The following is a 10,181-nucleotide window of genomic DNA, read 5'->3' on the forward strand; positions in this document are numbered from 1 at the left end:
TGGAAAATGGTGCTTGTGACAAGGTAGCAGCGACAAACCTAAGTTTGGTAGGATCTGAAGGTTTGAGAATGACAGAATGGTTGAGGGCTAGAGTTAAATTTGGTTTGTCTTGAGAAAGAAAAGATAATAAAATTGAAGGACAGAGCGACATGGGTGTTTAAAAACAAATTAGCAGCGTTTACCAGATTTGTCGCTACAACTGTCACAAAATCGAGAGATAGCCGTGGCTCGACCAACCACCACTAAATAGCCGCTGCTATTTACCGCATCTTTTGTAATGTATTAAATTTATCTCAATTTGTATCAAATTAAGTAAAATAATAATATAATAATAATAATATTATATTATTATTAATTGAGATGTCTGCTCCACTATAGTTTTAGTAAAAAGTTACTTCGTCAGAAAATTGAGTTGTTACAGTATTTTTATAGAAAGAAAAATATAATTAATAAACATGTATAGAAAAAAATTAATGTAAAACAGCTTGATAATTTGCCAAAATCTAAACCATTATTATTATTATTATTATTATTATTATTATTATTATTATTATTATTATTATTATTATTATTATTATTATTATTATTATTATTATTATTATTAAGTGAATTATAGGGTACAGATCAAAAGTCATACAGATTTAAAGATTTGCTTACTAAACTACACTTTCCAAAGCCACACTTTTCACTTAAAACCGTAGCTTTTCACAAAGAAAAGCGTCACCTAATGGAAAAAAGTAAATTAGAAGATTTAAGAGAAGAAATAATTAAGTTATCAAAATTAATAGATCAAAAATTAATGATTTTAACTAATGTTAACTGTAATGACACCGAATTCTTAAAATCAATACAAAATGATTTTTCTCAAAATCTTTATTTTACTATAAGTTTTATTGAAGGACTTCAAAAACCTGAAAAAACTTATTTTTCACATGGAATTTCTAAAAAATGTTACCATGGAAATGATTTCCCACATCTTTACCATACTTTTAACCCACAATTAAATTCTATAGTAGATATGCTTGAAGAAATATTAGTATCCATAAAATTTCAAAGAAATAAGGAAAAAGAGAATCCCAAAGAAGAAAAATTTCAAAATATAATCAACATAACAGATTTAAAAGTAAAACCACCACTAAAATTATGAATATTGAGGAAAGATTAGAAGAAGTAACAATGCTTTTTAAACAATTAAAAATGGCTCAAGAAAATAATATTATGGAACATGGTTTTCAAATAGAAGAAGAATTAGTAAATTCTGAAAATATAGAAAATGAAGAACACATCCTAGATTATTCAAGTGACGAAGAACCAGCAATTCCAATACAAGTAAAAAATGAAGCTGGAACATCTAAGGATAATCAATCTCAATTTAAATGGGAAACAGGTTTTGATAATTATGATTTTAAAAAAGGTTTTATAAATAAAGATTCAAAATATACAAAAATACCATCAAAATATGTTCCTAAAATCCAGGAAATGGAAGGAGAAAGAATGCTCGATTTAGACTGTAAAAAGAACGAAAAAGAAATTTTCGAAAATTGGTTGAATTCCTTTTTATTAGAAGCCTTTACTAATCCAAAACTTAGTGAATTGTCTGGAAGAGATATTTGGAATTACATAGGGTTTCATACTAAAGGAACTATAAGAGATTATATGACATCAATAGAAAACCAAATAATAGAAGAATTAGCAACAAAAACTACAGCTTATGATAAGATATTATATATAATGATGATTCTATATAAAGAATTTTTTGGAAAAAATATTATAGATCATAGACAAGAAGTTTATAATAAAGAATATCAAGAAGCAAAAAACCATTTAGCTAATATTCAGATATATGATCTATGTAATGTGGAGTCTTATATATGTGAATATAGAATACATTATTACAAATTAAAAGAAGAAGATAAAAATCATTATCTTAGTATGTATATAACAAAACTTCCATATCCTGCTAATGAATTTATAATGGAAAGATTTATAAGAGAAATAAATAGAGGAACAATTGAAAATAACTTTGGTGGAGCAACCTCTGCAATAAGAGAGGAAATACAAGAATGTTGTATGCAAGAAGCAACTCAAAAAAGATTTGCAAATATAATTAGAATTTGCTGTCAAGATAATGAAGAGATACTGATGAGCGGATAATTTATACGCTTTTTGACATTGTTTTTAGTATGTTTTTAGTAGGATCTAGTTACTTTTAGGGATGTTTTCATTAGTTTTTATGTTAAATTCACATTTCTGGACTTTACTATGAGTTTGTGTGTTTTTCTGTAATTTCAGGTATTTTCTGGCTGAAATTGAGGGACTTGAGCAAAAATCAGATTCAGAGATTGAAGAAGGACTGCTGATGCTGTTGGATTCTGACCTCCCTGCACTCAAAGTGAATTTTCTGGAACTACAGAACTCGAAATGGCACGCTTCCAATTGTGTTGGAAAGTAGACATCCAGGGCTTTCCAGAAATATATAATAGTCCATACTTTGGCCAAGAATAGACAACGTAAACTGGTGTTCAACGCCAGCTTTCTGCCCAAATCTGGCGTCCAGCGCCAGAAAAGGAGCCAAAACCAGAGTTGAACGCCCAAACTGGCACAAAAGCTGGCGTTCAACTCCAAGAAGGACCTCTACACGTGCAACACTCAAGCTCAGCCCAAGCACACACCAAGTGGGCCCCGAAAGTGGATTTATGCATCAATTACTTACTTCTGTAAACCCTAGTAGCTAGTTTATTATAAATAGAACCTTTTACTATTGTATTAGGTATCTTTGATCAGTTGTATGCTATCTTAGATCATGTTTGAGGGCTGGCCTCTCGGCCATGCCTGGACTTTCACTTATGTATTTTTAACGGTAGAGTTTCTACACTCCATAGATTAAGGTGTGGAGCTCTGCTGTTCCTCAAAGATTAATGCAAAGTACTACTGTTTTCTATTCAATTCATCTTATTTCGCTTCTAAGATATTCATTCGCACTTCAACCTGAATGTGATGAATGTGACAATCATCATCATTCCCTATGAACGCGTGCCTAACAACCACTTCCGTTCTACATTAGATTGAATGAGTATCTCTTAGATCTCTTAATCGGAATCTTCGTGGTGTAAGCTAGAATGATGGCGGCATTCAAGAGAATCCGGAAGGTCTAAACCTTGTCTGTGGTATTCCGAGTAGGATTCAATGAATGAATGACTGTGACGAGCTCCAAACTCGCGATTGCTGGGCATTAGTGACAGACGCAAAAGGATAGTAAATCCTATTCCAGCATGATCGAGAACCGACAGATGAATAGTCGTGCCGTGACAGGGTGCGTTGACCATTTTCACTGAGAGGATAAGATGAAGCCATTGACAAGGGTGATGCCTCCAGACGATTAGCCGTGCCGTGACAGGGCATTGGATCATTTTCCCGAGAGATGACCGAAAGTAGCCATTGACAGTGGTGATGTATCACATAAAGCCAGCCATGGAAAGGAGTAAGACTGATTGGATGAAGATAGCAGGAAAGCAGAGGTTCAGAGGAACGAAAGCATCTCTATTCGCTTATCTGAAACTCTCACCAATGATTTACATAAGTATTTATATCCCTATTTTATTATATTACTTTCAAAAACTCCATTATTATTTTATATCCGCCTGACTGAGATTTACAAGGTGACCATAGCTTGCTTCATACCAACAATCTCCGTGGGATTCGACCCTTACTCACGTAAGGTATTACTTGGACGACCCAGTGCACTTGCTGGTTAGTTATGCGAAGTTGTGAAGATATGTTTAGACCATGGTCCTGTGCATCCGTTTTTGGTGCCATTGCCAGGGAATCAATTTCGAATAACAATTCACAACCTGAGTAGCAATTTCGCATACCAAGTTTTTGGCGCCGTTGCCGGGGATTGTTCGAGTTTGGACAACTGACGGTTCATCTTGTTGCTCAGATTAGGTAATTTTCTTTTTGTTTTGTTTTCAAAAATTTTTCAAAAATCTTTCAAAAATTTTCTCATCTGTTTTCGAAGAAAAAAATGTTTTCAAAAATATATTTTTCTTCAGAATTTTTAAGAATGAATTCTAGTGTTTCATGAAGCATGTGAAGCATGGCTGGCTGTAAAGCCATGTCTAATTCTTTTGGATAGAGCATGTTAAGCTTATCATGTCTGAATTACACTCAAATTTTTATTAAAGCTTGGCTGGCTATTAAGCCATGCCTGACCCTTTGATTGGAGCTTTAAGACTAACATGGCAAGATTCCTGGAATTCATATTAAAAATTTTGGAATCCTTATTTTTATTTTTCAAAATAATTTTCGGAAAAAAAATAATAAAAATACAAAAAAATTAGAAAATCATAAAAATCAAAAATATTTTTTGTGTTTCTTGTTTGAGTCTTGAGTCATGTTATAAGTTTGGTGTCAATTGCATGTGCATCTTGCATTTTTCGAAAACTTCATGCATTCATAGTGTTCTTCATGATCTTCAAGTTGTTCTTGGTAAGTCTTCTTGTTTGATCTTTGCATTTGCACGTTTTGTGTCTTTTCTTGTTTTTCATATGCATTCTTGAATTCTTAGTGCCTAAGCATTAAAGAATTCTAAGTTTGGTGTCTTGCATGTTTTCTTTGCATTAAAAATTTTTCAAAAATGTGTTCTTGATGTTCATCATGATCTTCATAGTGTTCTTGGTGTTCATCTTGACATTCATAGCATTCTTGCATGCATCACATGTTTTGATCTAAAAAATTCATGCATTGCATAATTTTCATGTTTTTTCTCTCTCATCATAAAAACTCAAAAAATCAAAAAAAAAATATCTTTCCCTCTTTTCTCTCATAATTTCGAAAATTAGATTTGACTTTTTCAAAAATTTTTAAAATCTAGTTGTTTTTATGAGTCAAATCAAATTTTCAATTTAAAAATCTTATCTTTTTCAAAATCTTTTTCAAAAATCAAATCTTTTTCATTTTTCTTAGTTATTTTCGAAAATTCTAAAAATATTTTTCAAAAATCTTTTTCTTATTTTTATATCAAATTTTTGAAAATAACATAATCAATTAATGTTTTGATTCAAAAATTTCAAGTTTGTTACTTACTTGTTAAGAAAGATTCAAACTTTAAGTTCTAGAATCATATCTTGTGATTTCTTGTGAATCAAGTCATTAATTGAGATTTTAAAAATCAAATCTTTTTCAAAAACTAATTTCAATCATATCTTTTCAAAATATCTTCTTATCATATCTTTTTCAAAAATTTGATTTCAAAATATCTTTTCTAACTTCCCAACTTCTTATCTTTTCAAAATTTGTTTCAACTAACTAACTAACTTTTTATTTGTTTCCTAACTTTTTCAAAACTACCTAACTAACTCTCTCTCTCTATTTTCGAAAATATCTTCCCCCTTTTTCAAAAATTTCTTTTTAATTAACTAATTATTTTTATTTTTGATTTCAAAATTTTTCGAAAATTACTAAACTTTTTCAAAAACCATTTTCAAAAATCACTAACTCTTTTTCAAAAATTATTTTCGAAAATTCTCCCTCTCCCATCTTATTCTATTTATTTATTCATCTACTAACATCTCATCTCACATCTATACCCTCCTCACAGTTGTGTTTCTTCCATTACATTACATTCTTTGTCTCCCTCTTTTCTCCCACTAACACAAGGATCCCTATACTGTGGTATAAAGGATCTCTATTATTATTATTTTTTTGTGCCCTCTTCTTTGTAATATGAGCAGGAGCAAGGACAAGAACATTCTTGTTGAAGCAGATCCAGAACCTGAAAGGACTCTGAAGAGAAAATTAAGAGAAGCTAAATTACAACAATCCAGAGATAACCTTTCAGAAATTTTCGAACAGGAAGAGGAGATGGCAGCCGAAAATAATAATAATGCAAGGATGATGCTTGGTGACTTTACTGCACCTAATTCCAATTTACATGGAAGAAGCATCTCCATTCCTGCCATTGGAGCAAACAACTTTGAGCTGAAACCTCAATTAGTTTCTCTGATGCAGCAGAACTGCAAGTTTCATGGACTTCCATCTGAAGATCCTTTTCAGTTCTTAACTGAATTCTTGCAGATATGTGATACTGTTAAGACTAATGGAGTAGATCCTGAAGTCTACAAGCTCATGCTTTTTCCTTTTGCTGTAAGAGACAGAGCTAGAGTGTGGTTGGATTCTCAACCCAAGGATAGCCTGAACTCTTGGGATAAGCTGGTCAAGGCTTTCTTAGCCAAGTTCTTTCCTCCTCAAAAGCTGAGCAAGCTCAGATTGGATGTTCAAACCTTCAGACAGAAAGAAGGTGAATCCCTCTATGAAGCTTGGGAGAGATACAAAGGACTGACCAAAAAGTGTCCTTCTGACATGCTTTCAAAATGGACCATCCTGGATATATTCTATGATGGTTTATCTGAGTTATCAAAGATGTCATTGGATACTTCTGCAGGTGGATCCATTCACCTAAAGAAAACGCCTGCAGAAGCTCAAGAACTCATTGACATGGTTGCAAATAACCAATTCATGTACACTTCTGAAAGGAATCCTGTGAATAATGGGACGCCTATGAAGAAGGGAGTTCTTGAGACTGACACTCTGAATGCCATATTGGCTCAGAATAAAATATTGACTCAGCAAGTCAATATGATCTCTCAGAGTCTGAATGGAATGCAAGCTGCATCCAATAGTACTCACGAGGCTTCTTATGAAGAAGAAGCTTATAATCCTGAGAACCCTGCAATAGCAGTGGTGAATTACTTATGTGAACCTTATGGAAACACCTATAACTCATCATGGAGAAATCATCCAAATTTCTCATGGAAGGATCAAAAGCCTCAACAAGGCTTTAATAATGGTGGAAGAAACAGGTTTAACAATAATAAACCTTTTTCATCATCCACTCAGCAACAGACAGAGAACTCTAAACAAAATACTTCTAATCTGGCAAACTTAGTCTCTGATCTGTCCAAGGCCACTGTGAGTTTCATGAATGAAACAAGGTCTTCCATTAGAAATTTGGAAGCACAAGTGGGCTAGCTGAGTAAAAGGATCACTGAAATCCCTCCCAGTACTCTCCCAAGCAATACAGAAGAGAATCCAAAAGGAGAGTGCAAGGCCATTAACATAAGCAAAATGGCCGAACCCAATGAGGGAGAGGAGGACGTGAATCCCAAGGAGGAAGACCTCCTGGGACGCCCAGTGACCAATAAGGAGCTTCCCTCTGAGGAACCAAAGGAATTTGAGACTCATCTAGAGACCATAGAGATTCCATTGAACCTCCTTATGCCCTTCATGAGCTCTGATGAGTATTCCTCTTCTGAAGAGAATGAGGATGTTACTGAAGAGCAAACTGCCAAGTTCCTTGGTGCAATCATGAAGCTAAATGCCAAATTATTTGGCATTGATACTTGGGAAGTTGAACCTCCCTTGTTCATCAATGAACTAAGTGACCTGGATCAACTGGCATTGCCTCAGAAGAGACAGGATCCTGGGAAGTTCATAATACCTTGTACCATAGGCACCATGATCTTTAAGGCTCTGTGTGACCTTGGTTCAGGAATAAACCCCATGCCCCTCTCTGTAATAGAGAAACTGGGAATCTATGGGGTGCAAGCTGCTAGAATCTCATTAGAGATGGCAGACAATTCAAGAAAACAGGCATATGGACAAGTAGAGGACGTATTAGTAAAGGTTGAAGGCCTTTACATCCCTGCTGATTTCATAGTCCTGGATACTGGAAAGGAAGAGGATTAATCCATCATCCTAGGAAGACCTTTCCTGGCCACAGCAAGAGCTATGATTGATGTTGACAGAGGTGAACTAGTCCTTCAATGGAATGAGGACTCCCTTGTGTTTAAAACTCAAGGATCTCCCTCTGCAACCATAGAGAGGAAGCATGAAAAGCTTCTCTCAAAACAGAGTCAACCCAAGCCCCACAGTCAAACTCTAAGTTTGGTGTTGGAGAGTTTCAACAATGCTCTGAACATCTGTGAGGTTCCATGAGAGCCCACAAAATAAATATAAAAATTGAAAATATAGTCAAAAACAGCAGAAGAAAAATCACACCCTGGAGGAGCATCTGCCTGGCGTTCAACGCCAGAACAGAGCATGGTTCTGGCGCTGAACGCCCAAAATGGGCAGCATTCTGGCGCTGAATGCCCAGAACAAGCATGGTTCTGGCGTTCAACGCCAGAAATGGCAACAAATGGGCGTTGAACGCCCAAAATGGGCACCAACCTGGCGCTGAACGCCCAGAGTTGTGTGCAAGGGCATTTTACATGTCTAAATTGGTGCAGGGATGTAAATGCCTTGACACCTCAGGATCTGTGGACCCCACAGGATCCCCACCTACCTCATCATCTCTCTTTCCATTCATGATCATCCCTTCTGTTTTCCAATTACCACTCACATCCATACACCCACTACCTTCAAAATTCAACATCTCTCTCCCACCCAATCCCACCCATATGGCCGAATACACACATCCATCCATCTCCTCTATATCTTCTTCTTCTTCTTCTTCTATTCTTTCTTCTTTTGCTCGAGGGCGAGCAACATTCTAAGTTTGGTGTGGTAAAAGCATAGCTTTTTTTTTGTTTTTTCCATAACCATTGATGGCACCTAAGGCCAGAGAAACCTCTAGAAAGAGGAAAGGGAAGACAAAAGCTTCCATCAAGGGTCTATAGCTCAGTGGTAGAATATTTGATTGCAAATCAAGAGATCCCTGAGATACCTCAGGGGATACATTTTCTTCCACACAATTATTGAAAGCAACTAAGGGTGGAACATCAAGAGCACTCCATCATCCTTCATGAAATAAGAGAAGATCAAAAAGCAATGAGGGAGGAGCAACAAAGACAAGGAAGAGACATAGAAGAGATCAAGGACATCATTGGTTCCTCAAGAAGGAAACGCCACCATCACTAAGGTGGACTCATTCCTTGTTCTTATTCTCTGTTTTTTTCGTTTTCTATGTTATGTGCTTATCTATGTTTATGTCTTCATTACATGATCATTAGTAGTTAGTGACTTTGTCTTAAAGTTATGAATGTCCTATGAATCCATCACCTCTCTTAAATGAAAATGTTTTAATTCAAAAGAACAAGAAGTACATGAGTTTCGAATTTATCCTTGAACTTAGTTTGATTATATTGATGTGGTGACAATGCTTCTTGTTTTCTGAATGAATGCTTGAACAGTGCATATGTCTTTTGAAGTTGTTTAAGAATGTTAAATATGTTGGCTCTTGAAAGAATGATGACAAGGAGACATGTTATTTGATAATCTAAAAAATCATAAAAATGATTCTTGAAGCAAGAAAAAGCAGCAAAGAACAAAGCTTGCAGAAAAAAAAATATAGGCGAAAAAAAAATAAATAGAAAGAAAAAGAAAAAGCAAGCAGAAAAAGCCAAAAGCTCTTAAAACCAAGAGGCAAGAGCAAAAAGCCAATAACCCTTAAAACCAAAAGGCAAGGGCAAATAAAAAGGATCCCAAGGCTTTGAGCATCAGTGGATAGGAGGGCCTAAAGGAATAAAATCCTAGTCTAAGCGGCTAAACCAAGCTGTCCCTAACCATGTGCTTGTGGCGTGAAGGTGTCAAGTGAAAACTTGAAACTGAGCGGTTAAAGTCAAGGTCCAAAGCAAAAAAAGAGTGTGCTTAAGAACCCTGGACACCTCTAATTGGGGACTCTAGCAAAGCTGAGTCACAATCTGAAAAGGTTCACCCAATTATGTGTCTGTGGCATTTATGTATCCGGTGGTAATACTGGAAAACAAAGTGCTTAGGGCCACGACCAAGACTCAAAAAAAAGCTGTGTTCAAGAATCATCATACTGAACTAGGAGAATCAATAACACTATCTGAACTCTGAGTTCCTATAGATGCCAATCATTCTGAACCTCAATGGATAAAGTGAGATGCCAAAACTATTCAAGAGGCAAAAAGCTATAAGTCCTGCTCATTTGATTGGAGCTATGTTTCATTGATAGTTTGGAATTTATAGTATATTCTCTTCTTTTTATCCTATTTGATTTTCAGTTGCTTGGGGACAAGCAACAATTTAAGTTTGGTGTTGTGATGAGCGGATAATTTATGCGCTTTTTGACATTGTTTTTAGTATGTTTTTAGTAGGATCTAGTTACTTTTAGGGATGTTTTCATTAGTTTTTATGTTAAATTCACATTTCTGGAC

General features: G+C 35.0%; 1 non-coding gene across 1 annotated transcript; it reads right to left on the minus strand.

Moving 5' to 3' along the window:
- Positions 1-6,258: 6,258 nt before the first annotated feature.
- LOC112787736 (small nucleolar RNA R71) lies at positions 6,259-6,362 on the minus strand. Its single transcript, XR_003195131.1, has one exon. It is a non-coding gene; the product is annotated as a small nucleolar RNA R71 (small nucleolar RNA).
- Positions 6,363-10,181: the final 3,819 nt, after the last annotated feature.

This window comes from Arachis hypogaea, chromosome 20, assembly GCF_003086295.3.
Source record: "Arachis hypogaea cultivar Tifrunner chromosome 20, arahy.Tifrunner.gnm2.J5K5, whole genome shotgun sequence".
In the NCBI taxonomy this organism is placed as follows: domain Eukaryota; kingdom Viridiplantae; phylum Streptophyta; class Magnoliopsida; order Fabales; family Fabaceae; genus Arachis; species Arachis hypogaea.